Source organism: Ranitomeya variabilis, chromosome 6 (assembly GCF_051348905.1).
Source record: "Ranitomeya variabilis isolate aRanVar5 chromosome 6, aRanVar5.hap1, whole genome shotgun sequence".
NCBI lineage: Eukaryota > Metazoa > Chordata > Amphibia > Anura > Dendrobatidae > Ranitomeya > Ranitomeya variabilis.
The window spans coordinates 468661060-468681215 of NC_135237.1; the positions used below are offsets into that span (position 1 = coordinate 468661060).

General features: G+C 42.3%; 1 protein-coding gene across 1 annotated transcript in view; it reads left to right on the plus strand.

Moving 5' to 3' along the window:
* Positions 1–2528: 2528 nt before the first annotated feature.
* The window catches only part of MTFR1 (mitochondrial fission regulator 1), a 59895-nt gene continuing 42267 nt past the window's right edge, over positions 2529–20156 (plus strand). The window contains exon 1 of the mRNA XM_077270585.1: positions 2529–2659. The gene's annotated coding sequence lies outside the window, so the exon portion shown is untranslated. The remainder of the gene's footprint in view (positions 2660–20156) is intronic.

The following is a 20156-nucleotide window of genomic DNA, read 5'->3' on the forward strand; positions in this document are numbered from 1 at the left end:
GTTGCACCCTGAATTGCTAAGAATGATAACGTTAGAATATCGGAACTGCATTACTGCAATAGGAAATCTCTACATTATGTACATTTGGAATATTGTAAAAATGAAACTGCAGTATTGCTAAGAAAAATTACCGTACATTAAAAAGGAAGGTGCTAAGCGCACAGATTGGCTAATATATGTGAACTGACCAAAAGCCAACATCAAGGCGTCATATATCTTCATACTATAGCAAGGAAAAAGAGGGCACTCGTGCTTAAAAACATTCCTGTATCCATTTTCAATAAAAACAGTGGAAGCAACATATGTTTATACAGTACAGATAAATCCAGTGACTTACCGAGGACGTACTCACTGATCCTAGTCATTCACTTTCCCTTTTCCAGTCAGCCCTGACCGTTATGACCACTTCTTTCATCCATGACTCATCTCTACAAAATGTAACACAGAGACTTGTTTGGCTTATTGCTTTTCCAGCACCTTCCTCACACTTTCCCACCTCTAACAAACTATACATCACTCTAACCAGTGCCCTTGGCATTAATAATGCCAGTTTGTGACCAGTATAGTAATAGTACTCTCCTTTCTTGTCCCATACAGTACCAGTGCCCCTACACAGCTATAATGCGCCCGTTGTGCCAACACATTGTAATAGTGCCCCCTCTATACCTCCTCATGGTAATACTGTCTCCTATGCCTCCTTACAGTTACGCAGACCCACAAAATAATAATTATTGCTCCATGGTGCCAATTTATAATATAACTAATTATACAAAATGCCCCCCCGTGACTCCTTATATTGATGACCTTGTACCTCTTTATAACATACGATAGGTAAGTAAGGCACTCTAAAGTCTGGAAGGTGCTCGGATAAGGTCTAACCCCCTAGAATATGTAGAAAACAATCCGGCACTCCAATATTGATATATTGATACTGGAGTGCCAGATCCTCTTTATAATATAGAGACCCGTGTGTTCTTTAGAATCTAATGCCCCCCACACTGCCTTATAACAATAACCCCCTGTGCTTCATAGTAATAAAGCTCCTCATTATGTCTTTATAATAATGTCCCTCTATGCCTCTTTATTGTAATAATCCCCCTTTGTGCATTTTAACACAATTCCCCAAGTCTACCTCCTTATTACACTGCCCACTTTGTGCCTCCTTATAATATTAACTTCCATCCTTAATGGTACCCTTGCCCTGAGGTTGGGTATATTTTTAAAAGTTTTGCAAACCAATGCGGCCCACTGCTGGACGGTCCGTACCAGACCGTCTTCCATTTTACAGGAAACTGCCAGACCACCAATCCGGCGTTGCACTGAGTCTAAAGCTGCAGCTTGTGACAGAATGGCTGTGACAAGTGGACCTAAGACAGAAGAATATGCAGAAACACTGAACGTAACGTTCACTTGGGCCTAAAATGGATTTTCTGGGAAGCCATATTGTGCTGTGCACTGCTAATAGCGCCACTGTGTAGCATTACCGATAATGTCCATGGGATAAGTGATAACCTATTGATCTCTGGGGTCTGAGCGCTGGGACCTGCACCGATCTGCAGAAGGGAAACATTTCCCTGTCAGAATGGAGCAGTAGTGTACATGCGGGACCGTTGCTCTATCCATTCCCTCTGGGGCTGCGGAACATATTTCGGTGTCTGGCCTGCTGTGCCATCTTGCAATAGGGATTAACGATTCCTGTTGGGGATAAAAGATCCCCGATCTGATCAGTGAGGGTCCCCAGCGGTTGGACCCACTGATCAGTAAGTTACCGGCTACGTCCATGGTGCTCGCCTGACCCCACTACTAGTTCCTCTCAACTTTGGCATTAGGTGACGCCCACATTAGATATCACGTTATTTCTTCATTACTTTGCACTTTTTCCCCGCAGCGGTCACTTTTCATTTCTGAGGCTCTGGTGTATTGTGGGGGTCTCTACGAGCCCACCCTCCTCATATGCGAGTGCTTAGGTAACGCTCGGTGTGGTTTTGCGGTTAGCTGTACGGGGATTTGATGTTTTCTGTGATTTTGAAGCAATTTTATGTTGTGGACAATATCTTTTGTGTCCTGCCCTCATTACCGTCCGTCCCGCTCGTGTAGCCGCACTGATTATTTAGGCCGTGCCCATTGGTAACATTAGCTGAGCATGAAGCCTGACATGATGGCACAACATCCCCCTCCGGGCCTCCCCCCCCCATATCTAGTTGCGAACCAAACCGACTAATACTTTCACTAAACACAGCAGTGAAGGGAGGAACAAAAAAAAAAGATGTAAAAAACATGAAGAATTTTAAGTTTTTATTTTATTTTGTTTACCCCCCAAATAATACAAAAACAAATCTCTGACTAAAATACTTTTTTAATAAATAAAAATCTGTGAAGACCAATTAGATAAAAATAAAGTATAATTTGAATTACAAAACCATTCTGTCAGATCTGTACAGTATTATGGGCAAGGCTGCCAGGACTCAAGATGGCCGCCGCGTGCAGTACGTACGCAACGTGTCTTCGTGGCTCCGCCCACTCAATGTGCCGGCAGCAGTGTGGAGTGGACTCACGTCAGTGACGTAGGGAGAAGTTGCCGCCGCTGAAGCTGAGACTCAGACTGGGGTCCGCGCTGTCACCGGGACGGACCGTATGTGAGAGACTGAACCGGCAGCAGGTACGTGTGAGTGCGGCTCATGGCCGGTGTTACCGCAGTGTGAATGGCGCCAACTCCGTCACAGCTGGAGTCAAGGTCAGAGTCAGAGCCTGGCGGCTGTACTGCATGCAGGTGGCATGGACAGGGCGCCCCCTCCAGGACTGCACGCGTACTGCGCATGACTAAGTGCAGCTGTGGAGCAGGAGCTGACATGATGGCACTTGTAGTTCTACAGATGTGCTCTACTAGACCCCTTTTACTGTATGTATCAGTAGATGCTGCCGGACTGTACCCAATATGTGTCAGTGGTTGTTGTTTTCTGTGGGAGATCTTGTCCCTGTGGACGGTTTTCCCCGCAGACATCTTTTACCTGTCAGTGGCCTTCTGTCCGTTCTTTCCATCCGTCTCACAGATCAGTTTTCCATTTTTTTTTAACTTTAATACCGCTCCCATCGTTCATCCCTGCCCACGCGTCCGTATGGGATCTACTTGTAAAGGATCCAGGTGAAAACAAACAGAACACAATTGGATACAGAATAGAAATGAAAGTTCTCGTGTTTTTGACCGGTTCTGTATTTATTTGTGTGTATGTATATATATATATATATATATATATATAATTTTTTTTTTTTTAAAATACCACTTTTGCAGACTACTTTTCTTTGTCCAAAACCGGAGCACCGACAGAACGGACCCGAACAAAAAAGGAAACGTAAAGCTTACTCTAATGAATGGCTGCTGTAACGAAGCATTGTGTTCTTTCCTCCATACTTGGATGATAAGAACAGAAATACAAACTGCTTTAGAAAGTAAACATTACTCCCGTAGATCCAGCCTGATGCTTCCGTGGTTCTTCCTGACTGGTCAGATGTACATGGCACGTGCCGTCCTGGGGCAGCGCCGCTCTGCAGTGGGAGCCATGACCCCAGCAGGATGTTCCTAAGGGCCCGTGCAGATGTCTGTGGCCCTGTCTGATCACTGAGCGTAATGCACGGACTGGCTGTCTGTCACCCTTCTGCCCCACAGATACATGTGAAGCTGTCCTGCTCCGGTCTGGAGACTAGTGGTCAGACTGAGAGCCATGGACTTCTTAATGAGCGCTTAGTCAGATACTGCCACATTTATTATATTCTGTAACTTTTATTTTGATCTAGGAATTGTTCAGTCTTTCTTGTTTTTTTTTCCTGTTGCAAATACTCTACTTGTTCTGCATTGTAACCATCGCAGTGTTCATCCCTAGTCTGTCCCTCCCTGTCTGGTATTGTGAAACCAGGGTGTAATAACCCTCCTGTGACTGACGTTTTATTAGCTCTTTTTTCTCTCCTTTGTACGCTTGTGCTCTCTCTTATTTAGGTTTGCAGTAATATTAGAGAAAAACTCCCAAGAGAGGGAGCAGTCGTCTGTCAGTACCACCTTGCTGGGGCTGAGGCACATTTGCAATTATTTGGGATCTGAAAATGATAGATTCTGATGACTGAAGAAAAATGGGAGACTGCACCTCCACCGTGCAATGCTGGGGGAATCCTGAAAACGTACCTGTTTGGGGTCCGTGAGGACCTAAGATTAGGATCCTCTGGTCTAATGTGTATGCCAGGGCCCAAAGACTACGGTTTCCCTGGTATATCAGTGGGTGACATGCACAGAATTGGCCAATGTTTAATCTTGCCTTTGATGACATTACAAGGGTATACAGCTTGATGGGGACATCCAATGAGCAGCTTATTGCCCAGGGACTCCTAAGGAGAAAGGTTCAGCATGGACAACATTGTCATTTGTAATAATGTCTTTATATTAGTTGTCCCAAAAATGGATCTGTAACACAGCGGATACTACCAGAGCCCAGTCACCCAGTCACTTATAGTCCATTTTTCCTGTTGGGTATAATGAATTTTGCAGCAAAGATGTAAACCGAAAGCCGCCATATAATGTAGATGCCCACCTACACATTCATACATGTGCTGTCGATAGTGGGAGATATCCGTGGCTTATTTCCATCCAATATGTCTAACCCTTCTTTCTCACATCTGCCTTTGGGAGGGCTAAGTTACCGCTGCTGGATGGGTGGACGGTTCTGCCGAAAACTTTGAATTTGGCTGACACTCATCTACTGTGAATGGTTTTATAGAGAGCAGATAAACTGTCCTATGTACGGCAATGCCCAGCAGGGGGTGAATGTGGCCGGTATAATGACGTGTGTGGAATTTATCCTCTCCCATTATTGCCCCCACCGTACACACTTTGGCTGCTTTCACGCACCTGTATTAACAGCATAGAAGCAGGAACTCATCAGGTAAAAGCAGGAAAATATTCTTAAAACATCTCTTCTTCCGATGCGATTAGTTGCCACTTTTAGCAAGATATACATAGTCCTGGTTTGGACTGTCACGATGTCATGAAGCATTATAATGTCTGTCTGGTCAGGTATGTTCTTGCTTTGTGAGTTGTATGTGCAACATGCCTGGAATTCCATCTGTCTTCCCCTCGTAGGATAGATCAAGTTTTTCTAGAAGCATTGATTTTTAACATTGATATCACAAAACTTAATAGATGACGCCACCTTAGGCTTGGTGCAGACAACACTGTATTCTCTCATCCGAGAGTTGAATCAATTATGCAAATCACACTTTGATCAGAATGTGATCCGATTCTCTCGGATGAGAAGATGGAAAAAAACATTTCTCCATCTGCTCCATTCTGTCAGTCCTTGGAAATTGGATTGCACTCAAATGTCATCCGAGTGCAGTCTGATGGTTTCCATAGACTCATTGACATGCATTACCGAATATCTGATTCTGCTCTGTCCAACGAAAAAATCTGACATGTGCATGGCCCCATAAAATAACATTGGTCTGAATGCGATCCGATGCTTTATTGGATCGCCCTAGGGCCAAAAATACAGCCATGTGCACGAGCCCTAACAGTGACCAGAGCCGTCAGGATGTACACATACGTATGGCAATCTACAGCCAGTGACATGTCGTCATTGGCCAAATTCTAATGATAGCATATTGCACCATGCAGCTGATTAGCGAGGTCAGACTAATTACATCTGGGGAGTGAGTAAAATACGCTAAACTATAGGAGCCATTTGGACTTTTTAGTAACTGAGCAGTAGATACTTTTAGACGAGGGTCAGTTTTTGGTAAGGCGAAGTTCATACATGCTGAGCACTGAGTCCGATCTTCTGTCATAGTTCCTGGAAAACAGGATTCCAACAGCGCCATTCACTATTATCAGACACAGACTCCCTCGGGATACTGGCTGGCTTCATCCCGGCAGTATTCGTCTTTTTCAGACGTGTCCAAGGTAGCTCCATCGGCCTCATGGAGAGCACTGGATGTGTGTGATGATGGCCTAACCCATCGCTGCTCACTGGTCTGCTGGAAGTGGTTCTTGCTGGGCTTCCTGCTATTCTTGTCTGTCATGGATATCATACAATGGCCCAATTCATCAGTCATATTCTGGCTTAATGCAATGTTTTATGCCAGTTCTGGCAATCTGCGCCAGCTTTTAGCAAAGCAAGTGGACCTCAGGCCAGACAGGATTTCGCCCAGCACACTTAAGAATTTCATCATAATTTACACCAGAAATGTGCTCCAGTCACTGACTCGTTAGCTTTCTAGCGGTGGTACATGGTAGTTGAAAGATACGTCGATTAATTAAGAGAATGAACACCTCTTAATGAATTTGGTGCGTCTTATGCCAGCTCACACGTCAGGAAGACTGCTCTGCAACACACAAATCTTGATGAATCCGGTCCAGTGTTTTGTTTGTCATATTCCTATGGTCAGAATACCTGTGTAATATGGTGCCGTGCCACTTTACTGTGTGCGCGATCCCTAGGAACGCTGGTCTCATGATAGTCTTGCAGTGTAAACGGACTGATCACCTCGAAGAACGAGTCTTTTGTGTTACCAACAGATCATCATTCTTGTCTGCACATCCTCCTGTGTAAACCAGACACGCGCCGCTGAGAACAATGGCAGTCTATCCACAGAGAGCAATCTACAGCAGATCGTTCAGTGCACCTCTAAATCACGATCTGCTTGTGTGAACAGCTACTAAATGACTGCCGATATATAAATGGTTACTGATTTGAGGTTACTTAATGCTGCAAAGTCATTAAATGTAAACGCACTAAGCTGCCACTGTGAGGCTGAGCGCGGCAGAAGATGAGCGGTCACTTTCTAAACTAGTTATTGGAGAAAGAATCTACACCCGAGTGACTCATAATCGTTTCCTCATACGCCCTGCCAGATTCATGGCCATCATCTTATACAGAGCCCCAGTCTCTGCTGTGTTTTCAGTGCAGTTTTTTACAATCATGATTCATAGATATGTCACATACAGTGGCATGTAAAAGATTGTGCAAAATTACGGTTATTGTGAACAGTTAAGCAAGTTGAAGATGAAATGATTTCTAAACGGGCTAAAGTTAAAGATTAGACATTTCCTTTTGTATTTTAGGAAAAAAAAAAATAATCTTTTATATTTTAAAAACTGCGAAAAGGAGAATAGTCCGATACAAAAGTTTGGGCACCCCAAAAAGTTTAGTACCTTGCCAATTCTTGTTTGAGGTATTTTCACCCATTCTTCCTTGGAAAATTCTTCCAGTTCTGTGAAATTCCTGGGGCGTCTTGTATGCACTGCTGTTTTGAGGTCTAGCCACAGACTTTCAATGATGTTCAGACCAGGGGACTGTGAGGGCCATTGTAAAACCTTCAGCTTGCTCATTTTGAGGCAGTCTATTGTGGATTTTGACATGATCTTAAAATCATTATCCATTTGTAGAAGCCATCTTCTTTTCTACCTCAGCTTTTTTTTATAGATGGTGTTCTGTTTGCATCAAGAATTTGTAGATGTTTCATTGAATCTATTCCTCCCTTTACCTATGAAATGCAACCTGTGAATGATAACACGCAACAAGAAAATTTACAAGAAATAAACAGCTATACAAATGTATTGAACTTATCAACTAGACCTTTGACTGCAGATCAGACCCAAGTATTATCTCTGGGCTTAAATTTTGTGCCAGATCAGAATTTTGATCTTTTTACAGCCATTATGGATACTAATAAGTTTATCAGAAATTTGACTATTAAAAAAAATTTTCTACAAGGGGAGAGCCCAGAGAATCAAAGAACACAGATGGACAATGTTACCCCTAATGGAGCAGGAAATGAATTTTCCAATATGGACTTTAAAGATCAGATGACACTGGTTATGTTGCAGGATCTTAATTCTGATGCGGTATCAGACTCAGATAGAGTTAATTTTTCACAGGCTTTTGAGACTAAAAACCCATACTACTACCCAGTTCAAGATAGATCCGAATGTATGGATCGCTTTCAGGAGGGTGTGGAGAGGGAATTGAGACAACTATATAGTGAAAATAAAAACAATAACGTGAGGAGACATAAAAACATACCCAGGAGTTTTCAAAATGCACTAAGGGAACTCAAAGATATGACAGATATTACTATCAAAATGTCAGACAAAGGGGGGGTAGTGGTGGTGCTAAACACATCAGACTACCACAATAAAATGGTAGAGCTATTGTCCGACGTAAGCACATATGAAAAATTTAAATCTAACCCATCTAGCACAATTATAGAAAAGGATTTAATTATTAAGGAAGGACAAAATTTAGGAGTACTAACCAAAAAACAAACAGACTATATTACGGTAGAAAACCCGATTCTCCCTATTATATATGGTGTACCCAAAATTCATAAAAAAGAAGGAATTCCTCCTATGCGACCAATAGTGTCGGGAGTAGGTTCATGTAATGAGAAGCTTTGCCAGTGGGTCGATTCTCTCCTCCAACCATTAGTAAAACGAACTCCGGGCTATATACAAGATTCTAAGGAGGTACTGCGAGTTATGGACAGTAAAATATGGCAAGCTAATTATTCATGGGTCTGCTGCGACGTTATTTCCCTGTATACGTGTATTCCTCACAGTGTTGCACTCAAAGCAATACAGTACCATCTTGTAAAATTTAGTGAATACTCTATGGATTTAATTAATTATTTGCTGATGGTAATTCAATTCCTATTATGTAATAATTTCTTTTTGTTTTGATGGCCAATTTTATTTGCAAAAAACGGGAGTGGCTATGGGTGCTAAATACTCACCCTCCCTAGCAAATTTGGTCATGTCATTCTGGGAATTGGAATACGTTTTCTCGTGTGCAATCCGTATCTTGACTGTCTGGTGTGGTATGGCAGATACATAGATGATACCCTCATTATCTGGGGGGGTGATGTATCTGCCATACCACAATTTGTGGAGTATCTCAATAACAACCAATATAATATTAAATTTACATATAAATTTGATAGGACAAAAATTTCTTTTTTGGATTTGGAACTTAGTGGATCTAATGATCAAAATATTACTACTAAACTACTAAAACCCATCATAAACCAGTTAGGGGGAATACCATCCTACATGCAGACAGTAGCCACAATAAACATACAATCAAGGCAATCCCGGTGGGTGAGTTCACCAGGATTAAGAGAAACTGCTCTTTGGAAGGAGACCTTCAGGGGGAATATAGGCAGATTGAAAATAAATTAATAAATCGAAAATATCCAAATTGGGTAATTAATAGAGCAAAAAAAATAGTGGAAAAAAAAGATCGTAAAGATCTAATAACATCAGAGAGGAGGACAGATTTAAATCAGGCAAAAAAACCGTATATACAGGTCCTTCTCAAAAAATTAGCATATAGTGTTAAATTTCATTATTTACCATAATGTAATGATTACAATTAAACTTTCATATATTATAGATTCATTAACCACCAACTGAAATTTGTCAGGTCTTTTATTGTTTTAATACTGATGATTTTGGCCTACAACTCCTGATAACCCAAAAAACCTGTCTCAATAAATTAGCATATCAAGAAAAGGTTCTCTAAACGACCTATTACCCTAATCTTCTGAATCAACTAATTAACTCTAAACACATGCAAAAGATACCTGAGGCTTTTAAAAACTCCCTGCCTGGTTCATTACTCAAAACCCCCATCATGGGTAAGACTAGCGACCTGACTGATGTCAAGAAGGCCATCATTGACACCCTCAAGCAAGAGGGTAAGACCCAGAAAGAAATTTCTCAACAAATAGGCTGTTCCCAGAGTGCTGTATCAAGGCACCTCAATGGTAAGTCTGTTGGAAGGAAACAATGTGGCAGAAAACGCTGTACAACGAGAAGAGGTGACCGGACCCTGAGGAAGATTGTGGAGAAGGACCGATTCCAGACCTTGGGGAACTTGAGGAAGCAGTGGACTGAGTCTGGTGTGGAAACATCCAGAGCCACCGTGCACAGGCGTGTGCAGGAAATGGGCTACAGGTGCCGCATTCCCCAGGTAAAGCCACTTTTGAACCATAAACAGCGGCAGAAGCGCCTGACCTGGGCTACAGAGAAGCAGCACTGGACTGTTGCTAAGTGGTCCCAAGTACTTTTTTCTGATGAAAGCAAATTTTGCATGTCATTCGGAAATCAAGGTGCCAGAGTCTGGAGGAAGACTGGGGAGAAGGAAATGCCAAAATGCCTGAAGTCCAGTGTCAAGTACCCACAGTCAGTGATGGTGTGGGGTGCCATGTCAGCTGCTGGTGTTGGTCCACTGTGTTTCATCAAGGGCAGGGTCAATGCAGCTAGCTATCAGGAGATTTTGGAGCACTTCATGCTTCCATCAGCTGAAATGCTTTATGGAGATGAAGATTTCATTTTTTAGCACGACCTGGCACCTGCTCACAGTGCCAAAACCACTGGTAAATGGTTTACTGACCATGGTATTACTGTGCTCAATTGGCCTGCCAACTCTCCTGACCTGAACCCCATAGAGAATCTGTGGGATATTGTGAAGAGAAAGTTGAGAGACGCAAGACCCAACACTCTGGATGAGCTTAAGGCCGCTATTGAAGCATCCTGGGCCTCCATAACATCTCAGCAGTGTCACAGGCTGATTGCCTCCATGCCACGCCGCATTGAAGCAGTCATTTCTGCCAAAGGATTCCCGACCAAGTATTGAGTGCATAACTGAACATTATTATTTGATGTTTTTTTTGTTTGTTATTAAAAAACACTTTTATTTGATTGGACGGTTGAAATATGCTAATTTATTGAGACAGGTTTTTTGGGTTATCAGGAGTTGTAGGCCAAAATCATCAGTATTAAAACAATAAAAGACCTGACAAATTTCAGTTGGTGGATAATGAATCTATAATATATGAAAGTTTAATTGTAATCATTACATTATGGTAAATAATGAAATTTAACACTATATGCTAATTTTTTGAGAAGGACCTGTATGTTTCCAATATAGTCCACAATTCAATAAAATCAAAAATATTATCCATAGATATCTGCCAGTGCTCTATGAGGATCAACAACTCAATGATATTTTAAAATCAGGGGTAAATGTAGTATCAAGACGGGCTCCAACTATAGGAAGCCAAATATCCCCCAGCCTATTCCAATCGCAGTCAATGGGATATAAAAAAACATGGTTGAATTACCCAGGTTTTTTTTAGATGCGGCACAAATAACTGCAGTGCATGCAAATATGCCGTAGTAACCAAAACCTTTCAAAATGCGGAAAGCACAATAAATTTTAATATTAAGCAGTATATCAATTGCAATTCCACAAATGTGATATATAAAATTGATTGCAAAGAATGCAATATGTCATATGTGGGCTGCACATCGAGGAAACTTAAAACCCGTATTCGGGAACATTTATATGACATAAATAATATAACGAGTGGCAATAGGAATATGTCAGCAGCATCTAGACATTTTGTTGCTTACCACGCACGCAATACTGTGATTTTTCAAATCCAGGCCATAGAGCAAGTAAATATGCCTCGGCGGGGCGGGGATATGAGAAGACGTCTCCTAACACGAGAGGCGTACTGGATTTTTCATTTAAATACTAGATATCCGATGGATCTGAATAAACGGACTGAGACCATGCTGCACTATTGCTAAATATAAAGTGAATATTTTAATGTATACATATTGATTACTAATGTTTTTAATTGATTTCTATGTAATGTCATGTGGATTAGAAACTGATTCTGATTGGTGGATCTCTTTATATAGAGGAACACAGTCAAATTCAGGTATGGCTTTGAGAAAGATCTTCGGATCGAAACGCGTCGCCATTTGCTCCTCAGCATTGGGGGTGTACACTGAAGGGAGCACAGTTATTTGTCTGTATTTTATATTGGACTTCATTAAACTTTTTTATATTTTACGGAGCTGGAACTCACATTCCTTTTTTTTTTTCTTTGTATCTTCTTTTCTACCTCAGCTTTTTTTATAGATGGTGTTCTGTTTGCATCAAGAATTTGTAGATGTTTCATTGAATCTATTCCTCCCTTTACCTATGAAATGCAACCTGTGCCTTTGGCTGTATCACAACCCCTAAGTAAGATTAATCCACTTCCATGCTTAATGGTTGGCAAGTTCTTTTCCTGAAATTCTGTTCCCTTTTTTCCACATATACCTTTGACCATTGTGGCCAAAGAGTTCTATTTTAACCTCAATGGTCTACAGGACTTATTTCCAAAATGCTTCAGGCTTGTTCAGATGTTCTTTTTCATAGTTTTGACGCTGGAGAGGTTTTCTTCTGATGACTCTTCCATGAAGGCCATATTTGTGCAGGTGTCTCTGAACAGTAGAACAATGTACCTCAACTGCATAGTCTGTTAAATCTTTCTAAAGGTCTTTTGCAGTCACACTACAGATGTGAAAAGTTGGACAAGCGGTGTGCAGAGATGGCAAGCCGATTACTGTTAAAGTGTGTGTGAATTGGTATAACTTACTCAGTAGCCTGTGAGCATTGTGCACAACCCGATGGTCTGGTGCCGGGACAGACTCCGTGCAGTGAGTAGAGAGCCTTGGCAGCGTCCTACCGTTGCTGTGGTTCCCCTCGTGTACGTGGAGATGTGGGCTGGCGGTGAGCTCCGGCCGGAAGCGCCACCATAGCAGTGGCGAGGTTAGCGGGGGCGTGGTAAGGGTGACATCACCAGTACTAAGCGACGGGTGCGTGGTAAGGACAAGAAATCGACACGTTTCGAAGGATGCAGTCCTTCATCAGAGTTACAGCCCATTCACCTGACCCATCTATATATGCCAGCGCATACCTCCTTTTCTATGCCCCATTGGTTCACTGGTCCCATATGGACAGGGTTGATTGTATGTATTCCCTCAATCCATTGGGTAAGGGACATTGTAGTGACTACCTGTATAGAGAAGAGTAAAAGTTGAGGCTATGTTGAACATAATTACGCCAGGTGTTACATACATTAGTAACAAGTTCAAAATGGTTGTATATGAATCTAAGAGGGGCAGACATGCACCATAGTGGCTCTGCATCCTTTGATATTTATTATATTGTTGCAATAATAATTGGAGACAGACAGCCACTAAATCCTCAACTCTGTGCACTACTGGTGTATCTACAGTGTATAATAAACACACAAAAAGAAAAAATATATATAATAAAACAATGTATGTGTATATATAGATAGATAGATAGATATTAGTGCCTTGCGACTAGTGTTTGGCCCCCTGGAACTTTTCAACCTTTTCCCACATATCATGCGTCAATCATAAAGATACCATATGTAAAATTTTGGTGAAAAATCAACAAAAAGTGGAACACAATTGTGAAGTTGAACGAAATTTATTGGTTATTTTACATTTTTGTGGAAATTCAAAAACTGAAAAGTGGGGCGTGCAATATTATTCGGCCCCTTTAACTTAATACTTTGTTGCGCCACCTTTTGCCGCGATTACAGCTGCAAGTCGCTTGGGGTATGTCTCTATCAGTTTTGGACATCGAGAGACTGAAATTCTTGCCCATTCTTCCTTGGCAAATAGCTCGTGCTCAGTGAGGTTTGATGGAGGTCATTTGTGAACAGCAGTATTCAGCTCTTTCCACAGATTCTCGATTGGATTGAGGTCTAGACTTTGGCTTGGCCATTCTAACACCTGGATACGTTTATTTGTGAACTTTGGTATCTTTATTTTTGAAGCATAATATGTGGGAAAAGGTTGAAAAGTTCCAGGGGGCTGAATACTTTTGCAAGGCACTGTATATATGTGTGTGTATATAATATACACTCACCGGCCACTTTATTAGGTACACCATGCTAGTAACGGGTTGGACCCCCTTTTGCCTTCAGAACTGCCTCAATTCTTCGTGGCATAGATTCAACAAGGTGCTGGAAGCATTCCTCAGAGATTTTGGTCCATATTGACATGATGGCATCACACAGTTGCCGCAGATTTGTCGGCTGCACATCCCAAAGATGCTCCATACAAGGCAGGATGGATCCATGCTTTCATGTTGTTTACGCCAAATTCTGACCCTACCATCCGAATGTCGCAGCAGAAATCGAGACTCATCAGACCAAGCAACGTTTTTCCAATCTTCTACTGTCCAATTTCGATGAGCTTGTACAAATTGTAGCCTCAGTTTCCTGTTCTTAGCTGAAAGGAGTGGTACCCGGTGTGGTCTTCTGCTGCTGTAGCCCATCTGCCTCAAAGTTCGACGCACTGTGCGTTCAGAGATGCTCTTAGGCCTACCTTGGTTGTAACGGGTGGCGATTTGAGTCACTGTTGCCTTTCTATCAGCTCGAACCAGTCTGCCCATTCTCCTCTGACCTCTGGCATCAACAAGGCATTTCCGCCCACAGAACTGCCGCTCACTGGATTTTTTTTCTTTTTCGGACCATTCTCTGTAAACCCTAGAGATGGTTGTGCGTGAAAATCCCAGTAGATCAGCAGTTTCTGAAATACTCAGACCAGCCCTTCTGGCACCAACAACCATGCCACGTTCAAAGGCACTCAAATCACGTTTCTTCCCCATACTGATGCTCGGTTTGAACTGCAGGAGATTGTCTTGACCATGTCTACATGCCTAAATGCACTGAGTTGCCGCCATGTGATTGGCTGATTAGAAATTAAGTGTTAACAAGAAGTTGGACAGGTGTACCTAATAAAGTGGCCAGTGAGTGTATATACAGCACAGACCAAAAGTTTGGACCCACCTTCTCATTTAAAGATTTTTCTGTATTTTCATGACCTAGACATGAACCTAGAATATAAGACATACGGTATTTTCAGTTGTCTCACACTTTTTTGTTAAGTATATAATTCCACATGTGTTAATTCATAGTTTTGATGCCTTCAGTGTGAATGTACAATTTTCATAGTCATGAAAATACACAAAAATATTTAAATTAGAAGGTGTGTCCAAACTGTTGGTCTGTACTGTACAAATATATATATATATATATATATATATATACACACATATACATATAATTTATTATAAGAAGCAAAATTAATAAAGAGGGTTTTTTTATTTTTAAAAGTTCTGGATGAATATAATTTAACTCCTACACATACCCTATTAGTCACTTCAATAGTGTTTTCCACATATATCAACTTTGCTCTATTCATACTAGGAATAACCCCAGGCTAGAGGAATCCAATAGCCACTCTAATATCCACTTTCTGGATGTTCCTGTATGTCACAGTACATCACAAACCTCTGACCATACTCTGCCCATTGAGCCCTGCACCTTTCAAGAGACAGCTATTCCAATTACTAATAAATACTCCCAACTGTCATCATTAGTAGAAGAGATGGAAACAGCCGCAGTGTAGTAGGAATCTACTCCCAGTAATACAAATACTAGCAGGAACTCTGCCCACACAACTATCACTAGACAAACTGAGAGGATCATAATGCTAAGAGAAAAGTGGGCCCTACAATGAGCCAGTCCCATCATACCAATATAATTGGGAATTCCAACTTTACAAGGATTAAGGCCACGTTCACACTTTGCGGCCTGCTCTGCGGGTTAATCCCGCAGCGGAATTGATAAATCTGCAGGGCAAAACCGCTGCTATTATCCCTGCAGATTTATCGCGGTTGTTTCCGCTGCGGGTTTCCGCCTATACTATTGATGCTGCATATGCAGCAATATGCAGCATCAATAGTAATGTAAAAAATAATAAAAATTGGTTATATACTCACCCTCCGATGTCCGGATCTCCTCGGTGCTGCAGGCGGCTGTGCCGACAAGGACCTTCGTGACGTCACGGTCATGTGACCGCGGCGTCATCACGGTCATGTGACCGCGACGTCACCACAGGTCCTGCTCGCACAGCAACTGAGACCGGAAGCCGCGGGCAGCGCTGAGAGGTGAGTATAGCATCATTTTTTATTTTAATTCTTTTTTTTACACCAAAATATGGTTCCCAGGGCCTGGAGGAGAGTCTCCTCTCCTCCACCCCGGGTACCATCTGCACATTATCCGCTTAACTTCCCGCAACGTGGGCACAGCCCCGTGCGGAAAGTGAGTGGATCAATGCATTTCTATGGGTGCAGAATCGCTGCGATTCTGCACCAAGAAGTGACATGCTCCTTCTTTTTTTCCGCAGAAAAGCCGCGCAGCTTTTTCCGCGGAAATCCGCAGCGTGGGCACAGCGGGTTTTGTTTTCCGTAGGGTAACATTGTACTGTACCCTGCATGGAAAACTGCTGCGGATCCGCAGTGTCAAATCCGCTGCGGATCCGCGGCAAAACCAGCAAAGTGTGAACGTAGCCTAACAATAACTAATCAACAAATAGAGCGATTAGCATGACTAAAAAAGGTAGAGGGTCAAAACTCTACCCACAGATTAATCGGGATTTTTTCCGGACAAAAACTATAAATGAGTGGGGAACTCGCCAAAAAGAAAATAGAAGTATCCACCACCTCACCAAAAATCTTCAATCTTTAGCTTAAACCCACTATCGGAAAGTGAGGAGATGCTTCTACAAAAAGGATTGAAGTTTGCTATAACATCCGAGGCTAATCCTTTCAACCTCTATATAAGCATGAACAAATTCTTACGTAAACTAGCTATAAAAAAATACTTTAAAAAAAGAAAAGAAAAGAAACAAGCTTGCTTTAAGTTGAATGACCACGGTACACAAAAATATATACATACCACACTAGCGAAACCTTCTACATTTAACCCAATAAGTGAATACTCTAATGCAGAGGTGTCAAACTGCATTCCTCGAGGGCCGCCAACAGGTCATGTTTTCAGGATTTCCTTTTATTGCACAGGTGATAATTTAATCACCTGCACAGAATGATTCCAGCACCTTGTGGAATGCTAAGGAAATCCTGAAAACATGACCTGTTGGCGGCCCTCGAGGAATTCAGTTTGACACCTCTGCTCTAATGCTTTCCATACCTTTGACACCATGGTGACTGGATATCAGGAAAATTAATAGGACGGATCCTAAATATGCACCCCACAACCTTAGTAATAAAGAGAGAAAATCTATCATTGATCTAAAAGAAAATCATGACATCATCATCCGTCTTTCGGACAAAGGGGGTGGCATTGTGATTCTTAACCACACTAAGTACCATGAAGAATCTCTTAGGCACCTAGAAGATCCAATCACGTGTAAGAAATTGATAAATGACCCCACCGCTAACTACATTAAGAAACTTAATGTCTTAGCTTTAAAAGGCAAATCCTTGGGGATTTTAAATAAGAAAGAATTTTACTACAGAATGAACAAAACCCGAAGCACGGCAGTCTTTTATCATATCTCTAAAGCTGGAGTCACACTAAACGACTTACCAACGATCACGACCAGCGATACGACCTGGCCGTGATCGTTGGTAAGTCGTTGTGTGGTCGCTGGGGAGCTGTCACACAGCTCTCTCCAGCGACCAACGATCAGGGGAACGACTTTGGCATCGTTGAAACTGTCTTCAACGATGCCGAAGTCCCCCTGCAGCACCCGGGTAACCAGGGTAAACATCGGGTTACTAAGTGCAGGGCCACGCTTAGTAACCCGATATTTACCCTGGTTACCATTGTAAAAGTAAAAAAAAAAAAAAAACACTACATACTCACATTCTGATGTCTGTCACGTCCCCCGCTGGCGTCCACAGGGTTAAAACTGCTTTCGGCAGGAGCGCTGCTAATGCACGCGCTGCTGCCGAGAGCTTCCCTGCACTGAATGTGTCAGCACCGGCAGTAACAGCAGTGACGTCACCGCTGTGCTCTGCTTTACGGCCGGCGCTGACACAGTCAGTGCAACACAGTCAGTGCAGGGAAGCTATCGGCAGCCACGTGTGCATTAGCAGTGCTCCTGCCGAAAGCAGTTTTAACCCTGTGGACGCCGGGGGACGTGATAGACATCAGAATGTGAGTATGTACTGTTTTTTTTTTTTACTTTTACAATGGTAACCAGGGTAAATATCGGGTTACTAAGCGCGGCCCTGTGCTTAGTAACCCGATATTTACCCTGGTTACAAGTGAACACATCGCTGGATCGGCGTCACACACGCCGATCCAGCGATGACAGCGGGTGATCAGCAACCAAAAAATGGTCTTGATCATTCCCCAACGACCAACGATCTCCCAGCAAGGGCCTGATCATTGGTCGGTGTCACACATAACGAGATCGTTAGCGGGATCGTTGCTACGTCACCAAAAACGTGACATTGCAACGATATCGTTAACGATATCGTTATGTGTGACTCAGCCTTAAGCTACATAAAAGTATCACATCCCTCAGAGAGGCCAATTACCATACACTGTATTCCAAATTATTATGTCAATTGGATTTAAGTGTCATAAATATTTAATTGTTTTGTTTTTCAAATAAACTCGTGGATGGTATTGTGTCTCAGGGCTCAATGTATCACTGAAATCAATCTTAAACACATGTGATAATTGGTTTTCCAGGTGATTCTAATTAAAGGAAAACTACTTAAAAATGATGTTCCACATTATTAAGCAGGTCACAGTTTTCAAGTAACATGGGAAAGAAAAAGGATCTCTGTGCTGCTGAAAAGCATCAAATAGTGCAATGCCTTGGTGAAGGGATGAAAACATTAGAAATTTCCCGAAAACTTAAGCGTGATTATCGTAGTGTTAAGAGATTTGTGGCTGTATCTGAGCACAGATGTGTTTGTGCTGATAAAGGCATAATGAGGAAGATTTCTGCCAGGCAAGTTCATCGGATTAAGAGAGCAGCTGCTAAAAAGCCATTGCAAAGCAGCAAACAGATATTTGAAGCTGCTGGTGCCTCTGGAGTCCCTCGAACCTCAAGGTGTAGGCTCCTTCAAAGGCTTGCTGTGGTGCATAAACCTACTATTCGGCCACCCTTAAACAGTGTTCACAAGCAGAAACGGTTGCATTGGGCCCACACATACATGAAGACTAATTTCCAAACAGTCTTGTTTACTGATAATCGTTGAGCAACCCTGGATGGTCCAAATGGATGGAGTAGTGGATGGTTGGTGGATGGCCACCATGTCCCAACAAGGCTGCAACGTCAGCAAGAAGGTGGAGGAGTCATGTTTTGGGCCGGAATCATGGAGAAACAGCTGATAGGGCCCTTTAAGGTTCCTGAAGGTGTGAAAATGACCTCTGCAAAGTATACTGTATAAAGTTTCTGACTGACAACTTTCCTCCATGGTATAAAAAGCAGAAATGTGACTTCAGGAGCAAAATCATCTTCATGCATGACAATGCACCATCTCATGCTGCAAAGAATACCTCATTGGCTGCTATGGGCATAAAAGGAGATAAACTCATGGTGTGGCCACCATCTTCCCCTGACCACAACCCTATAGAGAACCTTTGGAGTATCATCAAGCAAAAGATCTATGAGGGTGGGAGGCAGTTCACATCAAAACAGCAGCTCTGGGAGGCTATTCCTACTTCATGCAAAGAAATACAAGCAGAAACTCTCCAAAAACTCACAAGTTCAATGGATGCAAGAATTGTGAAGGTGATATCAAAGAAGGGTCCTATGTTAACATGTAACTTGGCCCGTTAGGATGTTTTGGAGTTAAATAGATTTTTTTTTCAGTTAATGTGACCTCCTAATGCTACAAATTCCACAAATGAGCATTTTCAGTTCTTTAAAACATATCAAATGTTTAGAAATTCTATTGTGCCTAATAATTTGGAACAGTGCATTTTAAGTTTTTATTCATTTTGGAGATCATACTGTTATCATTGGGAGGTTTCGTCAATAAAATTCGATGTATACTCTAACGGGTGATGACTTTTATTAGACTGACTGTCATTTGCACCAAACATTTAGGAAAATCCAATAAAAATGTCAGTTGCATAATAATTTGGAACATAGTGCATATACTCGTGCAGAAGCCGAGATTTTTTTCAGCACATTTTTTTGTGTTGAAAATGCCACCCTCGGCTTATACATGAGTCATTGTCCAGAAAGCCAGCGGGTGAGGGGAGCAGCGGCAGGAGCCGTCAGCTGTGATGTCATACTCGCCCTCCTTGTGCGGTCGTGCACGTCACTGCATCTCCGTTGTCCAGGAATGAATGTCCGCATTTCCACTCCCATAGGCGTGGCGTGCATATTCATTACCTTAATGAGCGGTACCATGTGATTGCTCCGCACAGGAGAGCTGCTGCGTTGGGACAACAGAGATGCA